Genomic DNA, 14,685 nt, shown 5'->3' with positions numbered 1-14,685 from the left:
AGCTCCTTTGAAGAACTAACATTGGTTCCAGGTGTGTACTCAGTGCCCACCATTCACTGTGCACATACATCAAAAGAGGCGGGTAGATCAGCAAGTTCTAGGGCTCTCCTAGGGCAAGAGATGGTGAGCTCTTGCACCAAGTCTTGTTGTATGGAGTGCTCAGGGCAGGCTGGGGCTGGCTTTGCTTCAGTGTGGTGCAAGCAGCAATGCCAAGCTTAGCTCTTCCCAAGAACAGAGACGATGCTTGGGATGCCAGCTATGACCAGCAGTGTGGATGGAGAACACACAGATAACAAACCCATAGATATGCCAAGATCCATATTTGATCTATTTCACTATAGGCTAAGTTCTCATTCAGTACCTTATCCCAGCTTGTTTGTGACAAGTTCTTTCCTAGCCCTCTGCTCTTGGAGAAGGAACTCTGTCTGGAACAAGGTCTCACTCTTCACTGAGTCAAGAGCCTCCTTCCCAACAATCATGGCTGCTTGCCAGCCTTTTTTATTCAGTTTGCAATGCTAAGTTTGGAATAGGCACTTAGATTCCAGCTGAATGTGAGACTTCAGATGAGGCCCATTAAGCTGAGAACTAGCTGTTATCATGTCTTGAAGTTTTCCTGTACCAGAGCCAAATATTGATTAGCTTATTCGTATATATTTGCACATATCAGATTATACCTCAAAAGAAACAAAGGCATTGGACTTCATTAAAAAAAATGCAGCTTTGGTACCTGTTATACAGCCTGAGTGCATGTTGAGATGCTATCCATCCACAACTTATACTGGTGCAGAGGGACTTAAAGTGCTTGTTAACTTAAAAAATGAGACTAAAATAATTTAGGTGTTTAATCATGGATTTAGGTGCTTGTCTTTGCTTTAGTATGATGTATTAGCCTTTTCAAGGGGTGAATAAGAAACACACCACTTTTCCTACTACATATAAAATACTCAGTTAATTAATAATAGAAATAGCTCTGAAGTAGAAGAAAGCCTCCTAGGCTAAAGTCCTGAAAGATTTGTGATGTAGTGTTAGCCATTTGTTCATGGAAAAAGCTAGAGTATAAAGTTGGCCGAACAATGAATGATATTACAGCACAACTTTACTCTTCTCTACCAGAAAGTACACTTATCCCCAGACAAATGCAATTAGAGATTGCAAAGACATACGGCTCACTTAGCATTCAACTGTCCTTTGTTTGGAGCCACAGATGTGGCTCTAAGAAACAAATCCCACAACATCAGGCAGGTCCAGAGTTTCCATGTACATCTTTCCCCAGAGGCAGGTCTTGCTAAATATTCAAGCACAGAGAGTTCATATTCTATCATGAATACCAGCATTAACAATTGTAGTTACAGGAAGAGGAGCTGCAGTGATGGCTTTTCCCTTATCATATTTTTTGCCTTGCCAGTATCTGTGTCACAGCCTCCAAGGGAGGCACTACTAGCTATTTTTCTTTTCTATCCCTTAGAGTTATTATTATGCAGTTCATTTAAGAATTCCAATGCCTTTATGCCCATGAAAAGTACTATGAGAATGAATGAAGTCCTGTAATTTTGATTTTTTTTTTTTTTTTTTGTTCTGATATAAAATGGCTTAGGGTCCACCTGCAGGCTAAAAATATATAGATGTTTGTGAGTATGAATATTAGCTGACATAGCTTTACAAAGGTGTGGTTACTACTATCTACTTATGATTCTGATTATGATTATAATTCTGTTCCTTATCTTCTATGCATGACAGCAGGAAAACATGCTCCTTTCGTATTAACATCTGAAAGAGAGAGGATCTCACGATTGTTTCCTGTTTTTGGTCTTTAAATTGGTCATCTGCCTTTTAGTATTCAGGTACCACAGAGGTCATGCAAGCATATTTTACAGGAGAAAATCATAAGTATCACAGCAACTTCATACAAAGATTGCTGAACATTTTAGAAGAACCTGTGAGAGCAGTAAAACCCATTGAACAGGTGCACTATCATTAGAAAGAAATAAAAACACAGAAGGCAGGTGTTTTATTAATGATACTGCTTTGCATGTCTTCTTCATAAAAATAATAGCACATATGAGATACAGTCCATCCCCAAGAGGACATTTGGCAATTGTTCTGCAGCATGATTACTTCCATGTTCCATAATCTTAAATTATATATATACAGATATATGCACTTTCTATTATTTTGCAGTAATTTAAGTACATTGCTTGTACTGGTTGATTCAATTCTTCCTTTGTTGATGTCAAGGCATTGTATGGGTATAGCCTATTTGTTTAGACCCGGTGCACTAACCTTAGCACTTTGTGTGCATGTTTCTCTAAAGCTAAGCATTATTGTCCTACCATAGGCAACAAAGTGACTGAGTTTCAGAATGGCATTTAGCACCAGTAGGAAGTAAATATAGTCCATAAACCCCCATTTTTCTCTCTATATATATTTCTGTGCAGAAACAGGATTCCAGCAAGGGAAGAAGAAACAGCAACAACAAAGCAACATACATTTCCCATGCTCTTTTCTGGGAAGAATGGAAGTAATTAGACTAAAACATTCCCATTGAGCTATATTATTCAGTTTGCTTGGTACTTTGTTCCCTGAAAGTCTTTCTGATATCAACAGAGTATTTTAAGTAACATGCTGCTTAACATGAGTAAAAGTAATAGAATCTGGCTCACAAGGAACATGCTTTAGATATCTCATTAAAGTGCATAGCATAAAGTATATAAGTGGCAACTTGTAGGTGAGGTGTATGAAGAGGGGCACAGTACAGCCAGTGTGTCTGGATACTGCCATTCATTATATATGCGAACTGCTTTCTAGCAGTCATCTCTACAAAACCTGCTTGGTGTTGACTTTTTTACATTTTAGACATAAAAGACTGCACAAGTGGAAAACAATGAGTGACTTCACATACAGAAATTAGGAATAACCCAAGCGGTGTAGCCATGCAGGATTGGGCATGAGGACAAATAGTGCAAACCTAAATCAAACAGCCTAATGCAGCTGCAAACATGTTTGGAAGGATGAGAAATATGCAGACTACATTAAATAGCAGCCTTGGGAGAGGTGAGAAAAATGTCCCTATTCATTGCTTTAACGTTGTTATAGGGAGAGGGTTTTATAGTTTTCAGAGGTAGTGTTGAGCACAAAATCTGTAAAATCAGACCGAGCACAGGTTAGCCCACTTGTATTATTTACAGCCTTGGCATAATGAGAAAACATTCACAGTAATGATAAATCAGTTATCACTAGTAGGTGTGAAGATATACAGTCCCAAATATGTTTAATGTTGGCATGGAAACTTAGTTCAGCCGGAGTTCTTATTACTTAATTTCTTTTAAACCTCTGCCTGCTAGCTGCTAGAGGTATCTGAATCCACCAGGATACTTTCAGTGAAGGCTGTGCAGGCTGACTACTCCCAGGTCCAGACAGTACCAAGGCCAAGCATGTGTTCCTGATGGCACCAAGTGGTCAAGAGCTTCACCAAAGCAGAAAGAGGTGCCTCTACTGGCATACAAATGGCACTCTTGTATGCATTGAACACAGTGGCCTCATCCTGTCCATTCTCTCTGGTTGTTGGGGGATGCCAGTGCCTGGGGCAATGCACAGACATGCAGTGGAGGTGTCTCCAGAGGCTTGTGTTGGACACCTGGGTGATACAGCAGCAGCCCCTGGCAGTGCCTGGCCCGTCTCCTTTGCTTTTTTTCCATTTTTTCCTCCCTTTTCCTGTGTTTGTTCCTCTCTGGTTCACATTGATCTCTGCCTTTGATCCTTTCCCTAAAAGTTTCATAATAAATTTTGCACATTTCCACAATACTCTTAAAACATCCCCAAAAGAATTTTATGCAGTCCCAAAATTCTCTTCCACCTGCACCCCATGATAAGTCCCATAATTCTTTAGGCAATCACCCTGTCAGTTTACCCAGCCATCTGGAGAGAGTTTCTTTGATTGGCTCATCTTACCTGAGACAGGATGTTAGAGGTCATATCTATCAAATTCTTCCCCAAGATTCTTGCTGATTTTCTCCCGCTTTCCTGACTTAAGTATTTTACACTCATATTTACACTCAGCAGCCAAACTCTGCTCATCATCACATATGTTCAATATACAATGCTATTTGTTCATACAGAGATATGAATTTGACTTTAGTCAGATCTGGCTCTAGAAATTCTCATTTATATATCTGTTGTGGTAGCGGGCAATTTTATTGTCAACACCTGCCTGCACTTACTAGAGAATTATTTACACTGAGAGTCCTAGCAGTGAAAGCAATGAAGAGAACATGGGTTTTTATCTTAAGCTCTTGAAAATTCTGTGAAATTTACATATTATCATGAAAAATTAAATGTTTGAAACTAATGGGAGTATATCTAAAAAAAATAAAAAGTCATTTTAAAATAAGAAAAATTAATCTTGTAACTTTTCATTTAGATACATAAAACAAAAACCTCAAATTCTCTTTTTTTTAAAGAAAAAAATAAAATAAAATTCTTCCTTTGAAATGTGAAATGGCCAGTTCACTTATTTTAATACAATTAGATTTTAATTAAATCAATCATTTTAGGTCTTCCAGTGGAATAACCTGGATCAGAGTCCTACTATCCCAAAATTATTAGGCTTACATTTTTCTGAGAACTAACTCTGGAAGACAAAATGGCAGGGATAAGATAGGCAGCCAAAAAGAGCATCAAAAGAGTAGAATAGCAAAGGTTAAAAAGAGGTGAGAGTTGTTGAGACATACCTTGAGACATGTGCCCCTGCACTGTGTTGGGCCACAGCGGGCTGTCAGTGTCATCTCTCAGCCAAAAGTAGGAGGTGGCTACATGAGTCTGTCTTTCTCAGGACTCTCCTGTGCAGAGCCACAGGGCCTGGGTCCTACCAATATAGTGATGGAGGTGTGATCAGATGGTCAGGAACAGCCTAGAAACTGTCTAAGAAACTGTTTAAACCTTTTTAAAAAAAGTCCGTTTAAACCTTTCAGCTCAGGTTTCTGTGCAGCTTCCTTCCACTCTTTTAGTTGAGTCCAAGAGGCTCATACATAGGCTTGCCCAGAAGCCTAGTTCAGTTCTTAGAGCTTATCACCTGTGCAATGTAAATGTAGGCTTAGTTACACTGATAGAAGCGATAAATCAATGAAAATATCACTGTTGAAAAGCTGTATACCATACACCCAGTGAGGACAGTATTTGAAGGTTGTTTCTCTCCTATACATGTGCAGTATTCCTTCTAGTATTTTCAAACTCACTGAAAGAAACTAGAAGGGAAAAGTACATATCATTGAATGAAAAAAAAAAAAAGCAACAAAACCAACCTCACATACATAATAAGCATGTGAATTTGCAGTGAAGCAATTCTTTGAGCTCTGCAAATCTAAAATAGTTAGGTTTATCCATGTGTGAATTTAGCAAAGTTTTAAATTAATATAAGCTTTTGTGAAATCCATAAATCGTCTGAAGTTGCATTTTTGTCAATCAAGTTACCCCTGAACTCACAAGCATAAGAAACTCAAACAGAATTTATATATTAAATTGTATACAAAATATTGTGAAAACCGGTACAGCATTATCTAGTTCTCTATAGGAAAAGAGATGATTTAAGCTTCAAATTTTCAGAGTCTAGTATAGAAACTGAAAACATAATATTGTGATTTTTTGTTTGTTTGTTTGTTTGCTGCAATGATCGTTACTTAACAAATGGAAACTAATGCTGTACAGAGGTGAGGGAGAAGCTGTAATTAACTGCTACCAAGATGAACATTTATCCTGTTAAAATTTCCATGGCTGGTCAGTTAATCAGAGAAGGAAAGAAGGAAAAAATTGTAATATAACTGGAGAGGATGTTAAGTATCCTGAACTTCCCTTGAAGAACTTTGCAAGTTCGGCTTTTCCATGTCTGAAAAACATTTTGACTGCATTAAAAGGAAAAAAATATATGTACAGAAGGGTTGAGGAAAATGGCAAAGAAGTCAAACCACCTTATAAAAGATAGAAATAGTTGATATGTATTGATGAAAAACTGCAGTTAGCACCGGAAAGAACCTTTTCTTTATCCTTGCAGACTGTTCTACGTGGAACATCATCTAAAAATGCAGCTGGCGCACAGTGGTCACCTATTGCTTTATGTCACCATTCAGCAAGACTCTGAAAAGAAAATGTAATGCTGAAGATCTGCAAATCACAGAATTTAAACTATGGGCTTGGGTATGAAGTACTTTCACTCTAAATCCTCTGGGATATTTAATCCCTTTATCTGCTCCTCCATCTGTAAATTAAGAATAGCAGAAAAAGGCTTTTCTCTCTTCTGGTACATTTTAAGGAATCAATGTTTTCTGCTCACAAAGCACTTGAACATGTAAGATGCTCAGATATTAAAGTGATGTGAAAAGTGTAGGAATTCATGTTGACTGAAACGAAACTGAACTTGATAGATAAATCCACTATATTTATTAGAAAATTGTCTGCAACACAGATGAAAAACATTTTTGATTATCTACCAATGTATTCATTCCAGATTTATACATATATCAATAATGTATAGTATAAAAGGTAAATTCTTCTCTTCAAATAAACTGACACTTGTATTTATTCAGGAATTTTTTTCAGATTTAAGTGGTATTTTTTTCCTTCTTAATCTTACTCATAATTTTCTCATGGTTAGCTGTATGTCACTATATTTGAGCCTATTAAAAGTAGGTCTTTATTTGTAAGACCTTTACAGTTTTGCTGACACTTAAGCTTCATGCTTCTGACTGGGGAGTAACATATCTTTCTTCAATATTATGCCAAGTATATTCTCCAACAGCCATAAGAAAATATTTAGAGTTCAACAGACATATCCTTTTTCTAAAAAGGCTATAAAACAAATAGGACAGGTTTATTTAAGACTATAGCTTCATAGGTGTGCTATTACACAACAGCTAATATTTGCTATATGTAGTGCAGATTTAATCATTTAGAGGAATTAAATAATTCATAAAATGACAGAAACATAGAATATACTGAATTGGAATATTCTAAACCCACAAGGATTTTTGAATACAATTCCTGGCTCCACACAGGAGCACCCCAATATCAAACCATATATCTGGGAGCATTGTCCAAAGTCTTCTTGAACTCTGGCAGGCTCAGAGCTGTAGACACTACCCTGGGGACCCTGTCCCAGTACCTGACCACCCTCTGGGTGCAGAACCTTTTACTAACACCCAGCCTGACCCTCCCCTGTCCCAGCTCCATGCCATTCCCTCAGGTGCTGTTCCTGTCCCCAGAGAGCAGAGCTCAGCGCCTGCCCCTCTGCTCCCCTTGTGAGGGAGCTGCAGGCCACCATGAGGCCTCCCCTCAGCTTGCTCTGCTGTGGGCTGGACAAACCAAGGAACCACAGCCACTGCTCATATGTCTTGCCCTCTAGATAATCGTAAGTCACAAGTTCATAAAAATTCAACACCATGGAAATCTCTGAATGCTGCCAAAGCAGTCTGTGGAGCAGAGCAAAGTGTTTTCTACTGCCCTTTCTTTTCTAGTAGGGTCTGGGGAAACAGGTTAAAAACAACAACAACAACAACAACAAAGTAAAAAGTAAAAAGAGACCCTAGAATATTTTATTCATGTTGCTTCAAAGGACTTTTCAATTTTGTGCCTGTGACTTCTGGACCATAAAGAGAAAGCGGACCCTGAGCTGACAGGTAGGTAAGGGTGTAAACTAGAACACAAAAGATTCTGTCTGAACATCAGGAAGCACTTCACTGTTCAGGTGATGGAGTACTGTCACAGGTTGCCAAGAGAGATTGTGCATTCCTTCTCAATGGGGATCTCCAAAAGCTGTCTGAAAATGGTCCTGGTCAACCTGCTCTAGGAAGCCCTGCTTGGGGCTCCCTAGGATGACCTCCAAAGGACCCTTCTAACTTTAACCATTCTGTGATTTTGTGGTTTTGTGAGTCTGTGAAAAGGGTTTGAATACAATAAACTAACTATAGTAGGCAGAGGCAATACCCCTGTGTAATTCCTCTCTGAGGAAAGAAAAGAAGAAGAAAACAAACAAAAAAAAAAGGTACACAGGGATCACTCTGCCTTCCCAAGTGAGGCCAAGAGCTCTGAAGGGACTGTTAAAAAGAAAGTGTATGTGGACCTTGGATGTTAGCTGAATAAGGTCCTAGGGGACCAATATTGTAGGAGAAACAACATCTGCAGTCTAAAAGCATCTGGCAAGCTGTAGAAGTGTGGAGCTCTGAGGACAGTAGCAGCAAGGAGAGCAGAGTATCCTTAGTTCTTATGCCAGGATTTCTTTCCACATTTCTTTCCATTCTTTACCACCAGAAGGATGCTTTGATGAAGACTACTTCCTATTTACCGTTTGAAGCAGGATACATTTAAAATAAGTTTCATGGGATGACCTCAATTGAACTTAGAGACCTTAGAGGTTTCATCAGTGTTAGATGTAAAGACATTTATTATCAAAAATATAAATTCACCTTCTCAAGAAATTTACATTTATTTCAATGTAAAATCAATTTTAAATTGATTAAATACCACAGTTGCTATACTGTAATAAATTACATTTTCTATGTATTACAAGGTAAGATTAGTTCTCCCATGATTAGCATCGTGTTGAGTTTCAACTTTAAATATTTACCTGTAATCAAAAAGTTTATACCTGCAATCAAAAGGTTTCTAATCAGACTAAAGCTTTCCATGTTCAATCTTATATACAAAATTATATATATATATGTGTATATATATATTTGATATATATATATATCAGTGAAACAAAGGTAAAACAGCCTCTGGTTTTCTCAAATGTCTGTTGCACTTTTTTGCCCCCTCTTTTTTTTTTTTTTTCTTCTAATTTTCGTTTACTTACTAAATTTACTATTTTTTTTAATCAACATTGAAATATAGCATTAAAATAGCCTAGCTTTTGATTAACTATTTTATGTAAATACACCTAAAAATCTCAGACTACGTGCACATTGTCAGCCTTCTGTCAGCCTCTCAAGAACACGGAAGCTGTGAGAGGCAGAATATCCTTGCAGCTAAGTTACTGGTCTGGAAGAGAGAAAGCATTCAAATAAGAACATCTGCACTTTTTTCCCTGTGCTTGGATGAGAATTGTGTATCTGCCTCTTCAACATAACTTTAAAATGCCATCCTGAAAAATAACCAAGACTCAAGTCTAAGAATTCAGATCTCAGCCTAATATGTACATGTCTCTATGTCATAGTGCTGTGGGGCTTAGTCTGTAGAGAAATTTACAATATTCATCACATTCTCTCTTCTTAAATCTGCTAAACAGAATTGCTAAAACCCCTGTCTGTTATAATTTGGTTCAGCAGGAATATTTGCTTCCTAAGGTGATGGATGAGTAACATGTTACTACATGAGTAACTATGAGTAACTATGTTACTACAAGCTTGATGTTAGGTATACAAAATTAAGTGATACAGCATTGCAGCCTTACTCTACCTCTTCGCAAATATTCCTTGCCGTAGAACTAATGATCCAGTAATATTTTGCTTTATTTTATTTATTTATTTATTTATTTCAATCTATAGAGGCAAAAGTATCTTTGGAGAAGCAGCAAATTTTATTTACCATGAGTTAAGAAAGTACAGTAATATACAATAATGCAGAATGACAATAATACCTTAAAATCTAAGATTATATTTTTACCCTTATTTTTATCCTGGAAATAGAGCTCATACTTAAAAACTTTAAAATTTCCTAAGGATTATTTGTATCTTTATTTATTCTTGCTTTAACATTCTGGGCAGATTCTAGTGCTGCTTTTCGTTCAATCCATGCTCACGTTCCTGTGTTTGACTTTTGTACAAATAATTTGCAGCAGCTAGCAATAGCCTTTTCAAAGTTGTGCTTCTGTCATTAAGCAGAAGCACAACTTTTCTTTTCTTTTTTTTTTTTTTTTCTTTCCCTTCTTCTTTTGTAAAATTGAAAGATCTCCTCCTGCGTCCTTCACCAAGATAATCTCATACAGTTTAATGAAGTTGAGACTTGTATTTATTAGACAACCTAGCTGCAAGGATCATAACTATACCTCTACACAGTGACAGTTCTTAGTATTATTTTGCAAGGTGGAAAATAGGAATAATGATGATAGTTCAAGCAGCTAAAGACATGCGTTCTTCTTACAAATAATTAATTCTCATTGTTTCTCTGCTATCTTGATTTTTTATTTATTTATTTATTTTTTTTTTTTATAGCAAAGGCAGATAAGAACACAATATAATTTGTTTGTAGTAGATTCTGCATTAGTTACATGGTTAATGCTCTGAATTATTTATTTATTTATTTGTGTTCTGAAATTAATTACGTGATATTCATCGAGAGTAATTAGAATCTTCTGCTGTTTGTGATCAGCCTTCACCACATCATTTCAGAGATAAAATCATGAGGTACATCAAAACATTCATGTCTGAATAAGTCAGCAAATACAGCAAAGCACTTTGCACATTTTCTGACCTCACATTTGGTATTTTGATATGAACACAGTTTCTTAGCCACATTCTAAGAAAAATGTGTCTACTGTAGATTCTCTTTGAATGCAAATCCACGACCTGTGTGACACCACTACCAGTTGAGCCTTGCCCCAGTGCCATTTGCGCTACACCATTAAACCATTCTCAAGCCCCTCCTGTCAGTGATTCTTATTCTTTAAGCTTTTCTTTTTTTTTTTTTTTTTTTTTTTTTTTTTAACACTCTGGGGAAAAAATCTTAGTTACGTCATAGACTACATAGTATGGGAAATGAACCATTCTATTATCCCTGTACCTGGTATTTATACACAACATGAGTGAGGCTAAGAAATGATTTTGAGGCTGTATAAAACCTTCTCTGGGTAGAAGTTTTCATAAGTATTTTTTAAATGATTATGTATTTTCAGAACAGTGTAAAAATGTTTTATGAATGTCATAGTAACAAGAAGTCATGCGTGTTGTACAAAAGCAACTTTCTGTAACATATATATGTTTTTAATTTCAGCGTCAAGGACCTATTCATGATATTTATAAAAACTAACATTTTAGTTGTACTTAAATTGTTATCCTTATGCATTGTCTGCTGTGTAGGTCAGTAAGTTTCTTGCAGCTGAGGAACCTGATATTTTACGATTCATTAGTGAACAAAATAAAAAGCTATATTTTGAATTCAATGTTAGACACTTTATACTGGGTATTTACCTAAAGGATTTCTTTTACAATTTTTTACCTTTTCAAAAATGTTACTGGTTTTCAATTTTGAAGGAGATATATATAAAAATAATTATTTCTCATTGTGATTTTCATTCTGTATACTTTATCGAACATCAATTTGGTTTCTTTTAATTCTGAAAGAAGCAGAGTTGTTATTTTATAAGGCATGCAAGATAATACCAAAAGGATGTTTTGATATTTTTAATGGAAGAGGTGTAAGCTTTTTTTTTCTTCTCTGGATTACTCTGCAAAGGGAATAATCATGCTGAAATATCACACCTCTGAGGTTACAAACACACCATAAAAAAAGGAAGTACTGTGAAATATTGAGCATCATAACCACTGGCAATACAATAAATAAATAAATAAATAAATAAATAAGATAAAATATGCCCTAAGTTTACCAAAAGGAGCTCTTGTATGTAAAATTTAGCAGAAAATGATGTGTCTGTAAGTTTTTGTTATTGTTGTTATTGTTGCCTTTTTTTTTTTTTTTTAAATACTGTTAAGAAGCTTGGGGTGTTGCTACCTCTATTATTCTCTGTCTATGATTTTTGTCTTTTTGATTTTCCTTTATTTGGGGTTCAAGAGCTGACAAATCTTCCTCACTCTCGATACAAAAAAAAAAAAAAAAAGGTATTTTTCTAGCAATTGGTCAGTTTGTTCAGAATACAATATTGCTAATATTTGCCTTCTTCCCCATATCCTTAAAATCATCCAGGCAATGACATTCTTGCTGTTTTTTTGGTTACTGCTTCTGGTTCTTCTGAAGAGAGCCCTTTGAGCACCTCATGTTGACATCTGGATTTCACCTTGCACTTCTTGCTTGTACGTTCTATTTTGTTCAAACAGGAAAAGTAGAAAATACTTTCATTTCTTTTTTTGTCCTTGGCATGTGGTTTCTTTCAAGCTATGTATGATGGCTACATGCCTCTCTCTTACCTCAATCACACTTCATCTTCCTTTTCTTATAATGTTTGCCAACCACGGAATATCCAGCTGAAAAAAACCCAAACATTTATGCATAAGAGCATAAGAGTAATTAAACATAGAACTAGGCTAATAGGGGTGGTGCTTTGGTGTTTCTATTTATTTATGTATTTTATTATTGTTTTTTGGTTGTTTTGGTGGTTGTTGTCTGTTTTTTTGTTTGTTTGTTTGTTTGTTTGTTTGGTTTGGTTTGGTTTGGTTTTTTTTGAAAGTCTCTTGACCATGAAGATAGAAACTTAGGGAAACTTGGCACAAACTCAAAAGTACCACTCCGAAGATTCTATGATTTGGACCATGCTGTCAGTTACCATGACAGGTCTTTTTGAAGGACTCTCATGAAACCTTCATAAAGACCACTGGGACAGCTTCTAAAGAATTTTAGTGTTATAAGTGATATTTCATTTCTCAGTCTTGAATATAAAGCAAATATCTGCTGTGACACCATGAAAGGCCCCTGAGCCAGTCTGTAGGACTTCAGTATGAAATAAGATAAGAGAAGGCAGGTAAGAGAAGTCCCTCCAGATCTGCATCCACAAGTGTCTCCAATATAGATCCAGAGGGAAAAAAACAAAACACACAGCCAGTATACTGTAGTATATTCACAGCCTCCAGTGATTTATGGATCAGGGACTTCTTGCTCCAGAGATAATATCTTTGTATTCAACAGTCCTCAGTGGACTTTTCATCCCTGAATATGTTCTGTCATTTCTGAACCTGTGTACATTTAGTATATAAAATATCCCACAGAGGCCACAGTTAGCCATCTTACTACATGGAGAAATACATCCTTACCTACCTCATGCTGGTTTATTTGATGGCCATTAATTTGCATATTGAAAGATTATGTCCCTACTTACCTTTTCAATATCTCTTATGATTTTGTTAACCTCTGCTATATTTCCCTCAAGTAGTTGCTCTTTTACAGTCTGAAGGGTTCTGGTCCTGTTCTGCATAAATTCACTGTTTTCTTACACAGAAGTCTTTCCATGTGTTTAAGTACTCTAATTATACATTTTCTTTTTTCTCCCTTTATTTTTCCCAGCTCTGCTATGTCCTCAGGAAAACAGAACAATTTTCAAGATACAAGGCATCACATAGAAGTATAATCTTTTCCCTAACTTCCAATAATTCCCAAAATTTCATTTTTTAATTTTTGTTTTTATTTTTATGTTTGCTACTGAGCACTGAAATGACATTTTCATAATTCTGTCAATTATATCTCAATTTCTGATTTCTTGTGTATGTTATTTTTTTTTTCTCTTTGGAACATTTTTTTCCTCATGGAATTTTATCTGCCATTTTATCATTTCTTTACTAGTAGCAGTCATGTTTTTCACTCTGAAGATATCAGAATCCTTAAAAACCTTTTTTTAACCTAACCATTACAAATGTTAATGAAATTGACTAAACCTATTTTCAGTTTTGAGTTCAGAGGAAACCCACCTTAATATATATATACAAATATGTATATATATACTTAAATGCCCCCAAACCTCTGAAATATATAATAAAAACTCCACACATTGTGTTCTCCTAAAACATTGCTGAACTGCAATGAGAAATAACATCATGCATACAGCTTAGCATCTGAGACAATTTTTTAAAAAAAATACAACCTCAAACTTTTTTTTTTTTTTTTTTTCTTGATTTCCTCTTTAAGAAAGTATCATAAAAAAAGAAAAACAAATATTATGGAAAGGTTCATTAGTGACTGTGAATAAATAACAGGGTTTTTTTTACTACTGAAAAAGCTCAGAGAATATTAAGGATTTAAATTTTATTTTCAGTATTACCTGAAAGAAACACAGCAGGCACTCAAGCTCTTGGGTTTCAGAGATTTTATGTCATATATTTGTCTAGCTTTAGAGCTACATACTTTTTACTATATGAACTGCTTATGAATATTATAGAAATTGACCAAGATTTAAGGACAGATATAAGCATTACCTAGTAATTTTCACATCAATACCTGGCTTGCGAAGCTGACAGTGACAGAGCTGATGACACTCATCAGTAAGTCAGAATGCTTCTGAATTAGAACAGCCTTTGCACTTTCCAGAATTGGGAGGAATGCTTTTGTAAACATCTGTGAAAAAATAGAATAATTGATACAAAGCTTGCTGTCGATTTTGCAGAAGTTTTCTTATTGGCCACAGTGGATAGATGTAAGACATCATGAACAGTTTTTCTAAATATATGCACAGAACAGCTTTTATGCGTAAATTTATGTATTTATGTATTTATTTATTTATTTATTTATTTTTGGCAGTCAATAAGACTGATAAAGAAGCAGTAAAAATGTGCCATAACTTTATTCTTATTCAGTCACTCAATAGTGGTTTCCTATCATTGTCGTTCCACTCAAAGTGAATTTATTGCCTAGATTATTATTTTCAAGACTACATTAGGACACTAGTAATAACATTCAGAAACATAAACATTTTAAACTTGAAAAGTGTACTCTCATTTGTGACTGATGATGTCACTAAGGGAGATATCAGGCCTGTACAAT

Source organism: Aythya marila (genome assembly GCF_965140915.1).
Source record: "Aythya marila genome assembly, chromosome: 4".
Lineage (NCBI taxonomy): Eukaryota > Metazoa > Chordata > Aves > Anseriformes > Anatidae > Aythya > Aythya marila.
Note: the sequence above shows the minus strand (reverse complement) of the source record.